At 39.5% G+C, this 9,908-nt stretch overlaps 1 non-coding gene across 1 annotated transcript; it reads right to left on the bottom strand.

Annotated features, from left to right (window-relative positions):
• Positions 1-269: 269 nt before the first annotated feature.
• LOC141625397 (small nucleolar RNA R71) lies at positions 270-376 on the bottom strand. Its single transcript, XR_012535180.1, has one exon. It is a non-coding gene; the product is annotated as a small nucleolar RNA R71 (small nucleolar RNA).
• Between the last annotated feature and the right edge of the window lie 9,532 nt (positions 377-9,908).

Raw genomic sequence — 9,908 nt, 5'->3', positions numbered from 1 at the left:
TTATCCAATTTGTCGAAAGTATCCAATTTGGGGGGATGCCTAGTGAAGACCCTCACTCTCACATGGAGACTTTTTGTGACTATTGTGATGCGATTTCTCAAACCGGTGTAACTCAAGACCAAATTCGATGGGTCTTATTTCCTTTTTCTCTAATTGGCACCGCAAAACAATGGTTGAAAGGCCTTGATAAGGCTACTCTCGGAATTGACTCTTGGAAGAAATTGGCTCTAGCTTTCTACAAAAAGTTCTACCCACCGGAAAAGACTAACATGCTAAGAGCTCAAATTACGGGCTTTAAGCAAAGAGATGAAAAATCCTTGTATGAAGCTTGGGAGCGATTCAAGGGAATTTTTCGCTCATGTCCTCATCATGGACTTAGCGAGTGGTTCTTGGTACAACAATTTTGGAATGATCTTTATGAAGACTCAAGAAACATTCTCAACATGGGATCAAATGGTATGTTCACCGAATTTGACGATAATCAAACTTGGAACAAAATTGAGGAAATGGCGGTCCATAATTCACAATATAGTAGACCTCGCAAGGCTACTAGAGGAGGAAAGCATGAAGTGGACTCTATTACTCAATTGGGTGTTCAACTTAGTGCTCATATTGATACCATCAATTTGAAGTTCGAAAAAGCTATGGCTAGACTTGAAGAGGCCTCAAAATCACCAAAGCATTATGTTAATGCCATGACGGCATCTTCATCAATCCCAAGTGGGATATGTGAGAATTGTGGAACTTTGGGACATGACCAGAGTGAATGTAGGGGAACAAATGAACAAGTGAATGCTTTTCAAGCATACAAGAGTGGCACCCCTTATCCAAATTATTACAATGAAAACACCAAATTCCACCAGAATCTCTCATACAAAAGCCAAAATGTTCAAAACCCTCAACCAACATACACCCCACCTCCCATGAGAAACCAAAATCAAAGACCCTTTTACAACCAAAACCAAGGTTACCAAAATCAAACTCCATACAATCAACAAAATGACCAAGGTTTTGATGTTCAAAAAGCGGTCCTCAAAATGCAAAAGAATCAACAAGAGTTTTTCACTCAAATGCAAAAGGATAGTCAAGCAAAGGAAATTACCATCAACAACATCCTAGCCCACACCAAAATGTTGGAAACACAATTGACTCAACTAGCATCCTCAAGCTCACAAAGACAAAAGGGGCAATTACCACCTCAAAGTAATCTCCGGAGACATGAAACGGTTAGTGCCATCCACTTGAGGAGTGGTACAAGGTATGAAGCACCAAAGAAGCAAGTTGAGGATGAAGTTGCGGAAGCTAGTGACAAAGAAGAAGTTGCGCAACACTCCAATGATGGAGAACCATCAAAAGAAGAAGTTTCAAAGAAAAGTGAAGACAAGGCTAAGGAGAAGGAACCCATTGTGATTAGACTTCCTTTTCCAAGTCGTCAAGCCAAGCCCAATTTGATGACCAACTTGTAAAATTTATGGAAATTGTGAAGAATTTGGAAGTCTCGATTCCTTTCACGGAATTAATCAATCACGTACCGGCCTATGCAAAGTACATGAAAGACATCCTTACGAAAAAGAAGTCGATCCGGAACCTTGAAACTACCGCCTTCACAAAGGTGAGTAGTACAATCCTTCAAGGGAGTTCACCTCCGAAACTTAAATATCCGGGAAGCTTCTCAATAGCCTGTACCATTGGCGACACAACGATCAACAAAGCCTTATGTGATCTAGGGGCTAGTGTGAGTGTTATGCCGTATTCGGTAAGTAAAAGGTTAGGGATGGGAGAGCTTAAATGTACCAATATCACACTCCAAACGGCCGATAGATCGACGAAGACACCATTAGGGATATGGGAAGATGTTCCCATAAGAGTTGGGAAATTTTTCATCCCGGTGGACTTTGTCATTGTTGACATGGAAGAAGACTCCAATATTCCAATCATTCTAGGAAGACCTTTCTTGCACACCGCGGGTGCGGTAATATATATGAAGCATGGAGAGCTCACTCTAGAGGTGGGAGATGAGAACATAAATTTCAATCTTGACAAGACCATAAGAGCTCTCCGTTTGCATGAACCATGTTTTATGGTTGATCATTATAGCCGGAAGGATGAGAGGAAGAATACGGAATTCCAATGGAAAAAGAAAGTTGATGATGCTCCATCAAAAGAGCAAGAGAATTGTAACAAAGAGAGCTTGAAAAGCTCACCCATGACAAGTGAAGAGGATGGCCTCATTGGCCAAGACAAGAAAGGAGGAGAGTTGTCTCTATCAACTCAAGAGATTTTTAATGATCAAGTAGACGAAGTTTGTGGTCTTTGGGACGATGAGTTTGAAGGGATTTTCAATCCTTACATTGGTAATGCTATCGATCAAGACCAACATGAAGGACAACAAGTGCAAAGATCTATTGAGGATCTTTATCATGATAATGAACAAGCTTTTGCCTACTTCTCCAAGGTGTTGAGTAACATCAACAACACCTTGAACATGCCCCCATGACATCTCACTAAGGATAAGAGTTTGGTGGAGTCCTCTCCAAACCACCATTTGTAAATATTTCTAACTCCTTAACTTGCATTTTAATTCTTACATTGCATTTTTGTCATTTTTTTTGGATTTTTGTGCCTTGATCAAGATATTCATCATTTTTGAGAGAAGTGAGGGATGGACTAATGATTTTATTGATGCGTAGTGCTTTAAATTAGTGTGGGGATAGCAATTACCTAGGCTATTCATGCCTTTGTAGTGCCCCTACAATGAAGAACACGGGATTTGAAGAATGAAAATGACACGGGATATGCAAGTGCACGGATGGACCTGAATCCGGGTAGACCAGGAGAAATCCGAGCGTCTTCTGGATAATCCGCTCGTCTTATAGGAATCCGAGCGTCTGTGGAGGAATCCGTCCGTCCAAATGAGCTGCAAAATCAAAAATTTTTGTCTGTTAGAGAATCCGAGCGTCCCAGCTGAGAAGACGCTCGTCTGAAACTGGCCGCTCGTCTTTGTATAAAGACGCTCGTCTTTTTGCCAGTGCAGATTTAGCAAAGTTCCTGTAAGAGAATCCGCTCCTCTTTGAGGAAAGCCGCTCGTCCTGAATTGCAGAATCCGCTCGTCTTCACTGAAAGACGCTCGTCTTTAGGCGAGTTTTTCTGAAACCAAATTGAGCAGAATCCGAGCGTCCCGAAGGGAATCCGCTCGTCTTCCCCCTGCAGTTTTGAATTTTTCGGGTGTTTTAATACACCTTCCCACATTCATTTCATTCATTCATTCATTCAAACACTACCCATAAACTCCAAAACCCCAAAACCCCCATCCTCTCCATCACCAAAAAAAAAATTTCCTCAACCAAATTCAACAAAATCAAATCCAACCTTCCTTACGACAACAATTAATCACTCCTTTTGCAACAATAATCAATCTAAGCACCAAAATCTTCAACCTTTGAGTCGATTTTTGAAACACGCAGACAAATCCTTTCATCTTAAATCGATTTGGGTATAATTATAAATTAAAGATTTTCAATATTTTCTTGGTATAATCAACAATGCAAGAACAAAAGGAGCAACAAAGGCACCCAAGGCAAAGACACTTTCGAAAAGGCAACAAAGCCTTCAAGCAAAGAAAGCTTCAATGGCTATGGTGGTTTTTAGTGCAAACTTGGAAGTTCAACAACAACAAGATCCTCCCTTGGAAGCAACAACAACAACAACTCCGGAAATCGCTCAATTACCCAACTATCCGGAGGTAATTTTCATTTCTAACTCCCATAGGGATACATTTGCCAAGTATGCTAAGAAAGCCATTTTGCCCACGAAATTCATTTGTGAAGATGTCTTGAACAAATTGGGTGTCCTTGAACAAACAAAAGCCTTATTTGAAGCCATGGGGTTGGGAAAATTGTTTACTACAAGAGAATTGACATACCCCTCCCTTACCTTGGAATTCTTAAGTTCATTGAAAGTGACTAAGGTACAGACTAGAGAATACATCGAGTTTCGCCTTGACAATGTGAATAGGCGCATCACCTTTGATGTTTTGAGTAAAGCATTAGGCCTTAGTGATACACCATATTATCACAAGATGCCCGAAAAGTATGACCCCGCTCCTCTTTGGGAGGCGATTTCCGGGAAGAAATTTGTGAGCTTTCATGCGTGTCGCGCTCTATTAGTCCACCATCCGGGCATTAAAGTGTGGCACAAGGTCATCGGGAATACTATAATTGCAAGGAAAGGCACTAATCACTTTACAAAGCTCGGTTGTGTTCTACTTGAGTCGGCCTTAAATGTCGGAAGGGAATTCACTAAGCCCTACAATGCTCTAAGGCTTTTGATGGAAAGATGGCTTAATGTTGATTGTGGCAAGGAAGGCACCGCTCATATTGTAAATGGAGGTCTAGTTACTCTCTTGGCCAAGCACTTTGACGCAAATTTCAACAAGGATAACACCTATGTAGCGATCAAAGGGGGTCATCTCATTGACATGGATGCCATGATTTACAAGTACAAATGGGTCAAGCATAACTCTCTTGACACCAACTATAGGTGGCTAACCAATGATGCTAGATCTTTCACTTTGCCTTCCAAGATATGCCGATTAAGTGCTCATCGAACAAACTACCTTCTTCCACTTTCCAAGGGCGCCGAGTACATCATCCGTCAACAAAGGGGCGAAATTGAAGAGCCCTCCTCCTCCATTGTCACACCAACCTACCCATTCAAATATCAAGAGTTCAAACCCAAAGATGTTGAAGTAGGCAATGAATTCATGACTCTCCTCATGCAAGAGATGCACAAACAAGCTTATAATGATCGAGTAGATGCATACTTGGCCTAATATCCACCCCTCCTTCATTTAGCTAGGCAAGGACTACTTGATCCTTCATGTCCTTTGCCTAGTTGGGCGGATAGGGAAGTCTTCTTTCCAAGCACATCTAGGGGTGAAATACCGGGTGATGATGAGAATGTCGATGATGAGGTTGTTGATGATGAGGGTGTTCATGAAGAGGTAGATGAAGAAGAAGAGGGTAATGAAGATGATGAAGGAAGTGAGCAAGATCAAGGAAGTGAAGATGAGAGTGGAGATGAGTCCGCTTCTAAGGAGGAAAATGATGACAATGATGATATGGTGGAGGACTAGCAAACTTTGGAGGCTCCTACCCTCTTGAGGTTTGTCTACTTCTTTCTTTATTTTCTTTATTTTTATCTTGATCATAGCTGGAGAGTCCTAGCAACATGAGGACTAACACCTCGGCCCCATTGAGGTGTTCTTTTATTGTTCCCACATGGAAAATCCAAAATGACAATTAGTTTCATGCATTGCATCTTGTGTGCATGAACTACCACAAAATCCAAGACATTAGAAATAATGTCTATCTCGGTTTGGGGAAGTACATGCATACGCAATGGGAGGTAATCTAAATTACGCTCTCCGTCATAAACAAAAACCCATGTATCATGTAGTGTAGATTAGTATAGCTTGCATTTAGTATAGAAATCATGCATCATACTTGCATAATTTCCTATCACATTGGCCATTGAGGACAATGCCCATATTAGTGTGGGGATGGGAAATTCTAACTTAACTTTTATTCAAAAATCCAAAAAAATCAAAAATTTCGAAAAACCATAAAAAATTGAATAATTGAAAAATCCAAAAACAAATTCATTTCCTTTGTAGTGTAGACTTGTATATATTATGTTTGTCTATCCTTGTTCACATTGATCGACTACGCAACATCCGAGATATGAGGATATTGAAGACCGCATGGTATGATCTTTCCAATCTCCTTTTTCCTCTTTATGTTAATGACTATGTGGCTTTATTTTGATTGATGCGGTATAAATAATGTGAATTTAGGACTTGCATTTAGATTATATGGCATATTAGTTGGTAGAATCATATGCATTAGGATGTATACATGTTAGTTGCATCATGGCATGTAGTTTTCATGTTAGAAAATTTTGCGAAACCGTCTATTTGGGAAGCTTGACAAGTGTATATAGGCCCTAGTAGATGCTTTTTCTTCTTAAGACTTTGTTTGTTAGAATACTTGTAAAACACCCTAGGATGTGTCATGCTAGTATCCTTTGACCCATGGATTAAGGCCTAGTCAAGAGTACCTTGTGGTGTGATAACTCCTTGGCTACCGTTTATTCCAAAGTGACCCTTGAAACCATGCATCCATCATCCATGTTCTACCACTTTTTTGTCATCAAAGGGAATTGGCACAAAAAGAAATTAATTTGAGTTGAAGAAATGAAATGAAAAGTGAAAGAAAGTTTGCAAAATGCATCAAATGAAAAGAGGAGCAAAAATAGACTCCTAAAGCTTCAAATATAAGGCACCCTCGTTACTAATTGGGGAGGCTTTGAAAATGTTCAAAAGAAATGCAAAAAGTTGAAAAGTTGTCAAGTATTGAAATGCCAAAAATCAAAAGAAATGGCAAGAAAGTGTTCTCAAATGTTATATGCCACAAGAAATTGGGGGGAAAAACAAACAACAAAAGCAAACTCCCAAATGAAACTCAAATTCTATCGATCCCTTTATCCATCGTATCCATTTTTCTGCATGGTAGAGAAGGGACGACCCTTCTTCTTGTCTAGGGAAGAGGAGGAATTTCACGATCCTTCAGTGTTTCTAACACCATAGGGAGTCTATTCTTAACAAAAGCATTTAACGATTGAGGACAAAGGTATCCTAGCTTGACACAATTTGGAGGTGATTTATTGGTATCCTTCTAGGCTTAGTAGTTTGAAGAAATTGCATCTATGAAGGAGTGTGTACCCTTGATTTGCTTCCCTTGTAGATAATTTCCGCCACTTAGATGAGGAAAGTGGCTATTCTTTTGTAGATTCATCCATTATTTGATCTTGTGTGCTTTAATGCTTGGATGTGTCGCCATTTTGGCAAGACCCACCTTGCCTTGCAAGAAGGCATCTTACCTCATGGTTGTCTTGTTGTGAGTTGAAGGGGCGGAGTGAGACCCGTTAATTGTCTCATATCGGCTATGCTATTAGGTTAGTTTAAATAACGGTCCTAGTCTTTGTCACCTCTTTACTCAGGAGGAGCAAAGGTTCGGTTTGGGGATATTTGATGTGACTATTATTTGAGCATATTTAGTCCTCGAATTAGCCTTGTTCCCATGCTTTTTATTGCATATTTGGGTCATTTATTGTCTTTAGTCCTTTGTTTTGCATATTCTTTGAGGTTTTGATCCTTTGGTAGGAAAGGAGTGCAAACCTTGCATTTTCATGGCAAAATGGAGCTAAATTGATTGAATTCAATGACTAAGCATCAAAGAGAATACAAGACTAGAAGGCCTTTGTACATATTATAGTAGATGGGCAATGATGAGAAAAGATCCTTGCATCCCCGAGGAAATCCTCAAGGATTGTATGAAGAGAAAGGAAGAAAATAAGGAAGGAAGAAGCTGATCAACAATCCAAGCGGATTGCCCACAATCCGCCCGTCCAAGACAAGCAATCCGATCGTCTTCCTCAGAGGCACGCTCGTCCAAAACCACCACAATCCGCCCGTCCACTCACCAAATCCACTTGTCCAAAACCACCACAATCCGCCCGTCCCGTGCCCTGGATGCTCGGATTGTGTGACAGCTAATCCGACTTTTACTTGTTCTATGAAGGATGCGCATACCTCGATAAAGACTAGCAAAAAGGAGACTCGCATATTTTACTGAGAGGAGCGATTCCTCAAGGACTAAATCGTCATTTAAGCCCTTAGTAAACGCTAATTTGTGTACCTAATCCCCACTATAAATACCCCATTAGTCTAATTAGATTATCATGTTCTTCTTAGCAATCTCTAGTGTAGTTTATATCAATCTAATCTCTCTTTAATCTTGTAATCAACTTTTAATCAAGTCTTAATACAAATCTCATTTCATTAATCTCTCTTTTGTTCATCTTTCATTTTGGGTAATTGAAGATTATTTGGGTTAATATTGGGAGATTGACAACCTTCCAATCAATCATCAAGTACTTCTATTGTTCTTTGCTTTATTATTGGAATCATTAGTAGGTATAATTCTCTTAATCCCTTTTTAATTGTTGTTAATCATCTTCATTTATTCATCATGTTTTACTTTGTTGGTATGATTGACAACCTTGCTAGCATGTTCAACATGATAATGAGTGAGTAGTTTCCTTAGCTAGGGTTAATGGGTAATTAGGGGAAACCAATATAGGGGATGATTCATGCTTAAATTAATATGTTTTCATAGTTTATTTGCTTGTTGTGATCTCAACTTATGCACATGTTATGTTTGATGAAATGCGAGCCTATGAATCCTTGCATTTTTTACCCATCACCTATCTTTTCAATGAGACTTGTGTAGATACCTCATTTCTGCACCCCTCGCAAACCACCCGGTGATGATTGGCCGCATGTTTGGTACGCGGAACAATTTGTGACAGTTCGTAAGTTTATCGTCAAGTGATTGCTCAAACACTAATGTCTACCTCTTAGTTGTCATCTACGTGCCGATACGGTCGTTTTGATAGTAATTAGAGTACATTTGGAGTCCGGGCCTAAAACCGTCTCCATTTTCTGATAATCGTTAAATCCCGAGTCAGAATGTTCTGGAATGTTCCGGATATTTCTATTCCATATTTTATAATTATTTCACAATCTTTAATCTTTGGTAAAAAATTTCCCGTAATATTCATACAAGATATTAAGGAAAACCAAATTATTCCGTCCTTCTATACCTCAAACACGGAAATCTTTCTTTCGCAGGAGGAAACCACTTGGGAACAGACGCAGCAGGTGCTGCGCCTCTTCCAAGAGACGCAGTGACTGCTGCGCCTCTTCCCAGGTCATTTTCTGCGTATTTCTCGTATCTTTTTCATATCTTTCTGAGATTCACTTCCAAAGTCTCTCCAAAACCCTAATTCCTTCACGTGATTAGTATAAATAGGAGCCTTCGCTCCTCATATTTCTCACGCGAGTGTCCGCCCTTCTCTTCTCCCTTTGCATTCTAGACCTTTGTTCTTACTTTTTGGCGTCTACGTGCTTGAACATTCAACCACGTAAGCTCGGATCCTTCTGAGTACCAGCCTCGTTTACATGACCGACCAATTTTACCAACTCCACAATCAATCAACTTAATTAATCTAATCGTTTTCCTCTTACCAGGGCACTTTCGTCTACATTCGAGTCGAGCATCACTAATCGATAACTTAGTTCTTCTCGTTTCGTCAAACATGTAAGTCTGAGGGTGTAAATCTCTCTTTTATTTATTGTTCTTTACTTTTTTGTATAATCATATTGTAAGGTTTATGTCGAAAACACCTTTTAAGACCGATTTCTAAAACCGTGCTTAAAAACCTCTTTTTACGGATTTCCAGATGACAAACCGTCGAGAAAGGACGCAGCAACTGCTGCGCCTCTTCGAAGGAGCGCAGTTCCTGTTGCGCCTCTTCGTGAGGCTGCCGCAGTTCCTGCTTCCTTTCTTCTTCCTTCGTCCTCTGTAATTCGTCAAGCTTTGTTTTGTTTCGTTTGTTTTCTTTAATTCTTCGATACAATAGTCTAATAATTTCATGTATATTATTTATCATTCATTCATATGTATAATTCATCATTAAATTCGACTTAAATCCCTTATAATCCAATATTTGCGGGTTTTCGTCATTAAACTCAATCCGGGTTGTAGAAATTCGATTTGTTCATATCGGGTTTCTGGAATTCGATCTTTGATATATTTTCATCCGTCTTTTGTCTTTCGTTATTAATTTGTCGTTAATTCATCATGTTTAGCCTATTTTGTTCACCTATGTCACTAATCAATCGTTAATTCATGTAAATAATCCGTTTGCATCCGTCTCATCCATGTTTTATTACTTTTATGACCATTAATCACATGTAAATAACCTATTAATCACTTTCATCCGAG

Source organism: Silene latifolia, chromosome X (genome assembly GCF_048544455.1).
Source record: "Silene latifolia isolate original U9 population chromosome X, ASM4854445v1, whole genome shotgun sequence".
NCBI lineage: Eukaryota > Viridiplantae > Streptophyta > Magnoliopsida > Caryophyllales > Caryophyllaceae > Silene > Silene latifolia.
Note: the sequence above shows the minus strand (reverse complement) of the source record. Positions and strands in the feature narration are given on the sequence as shown.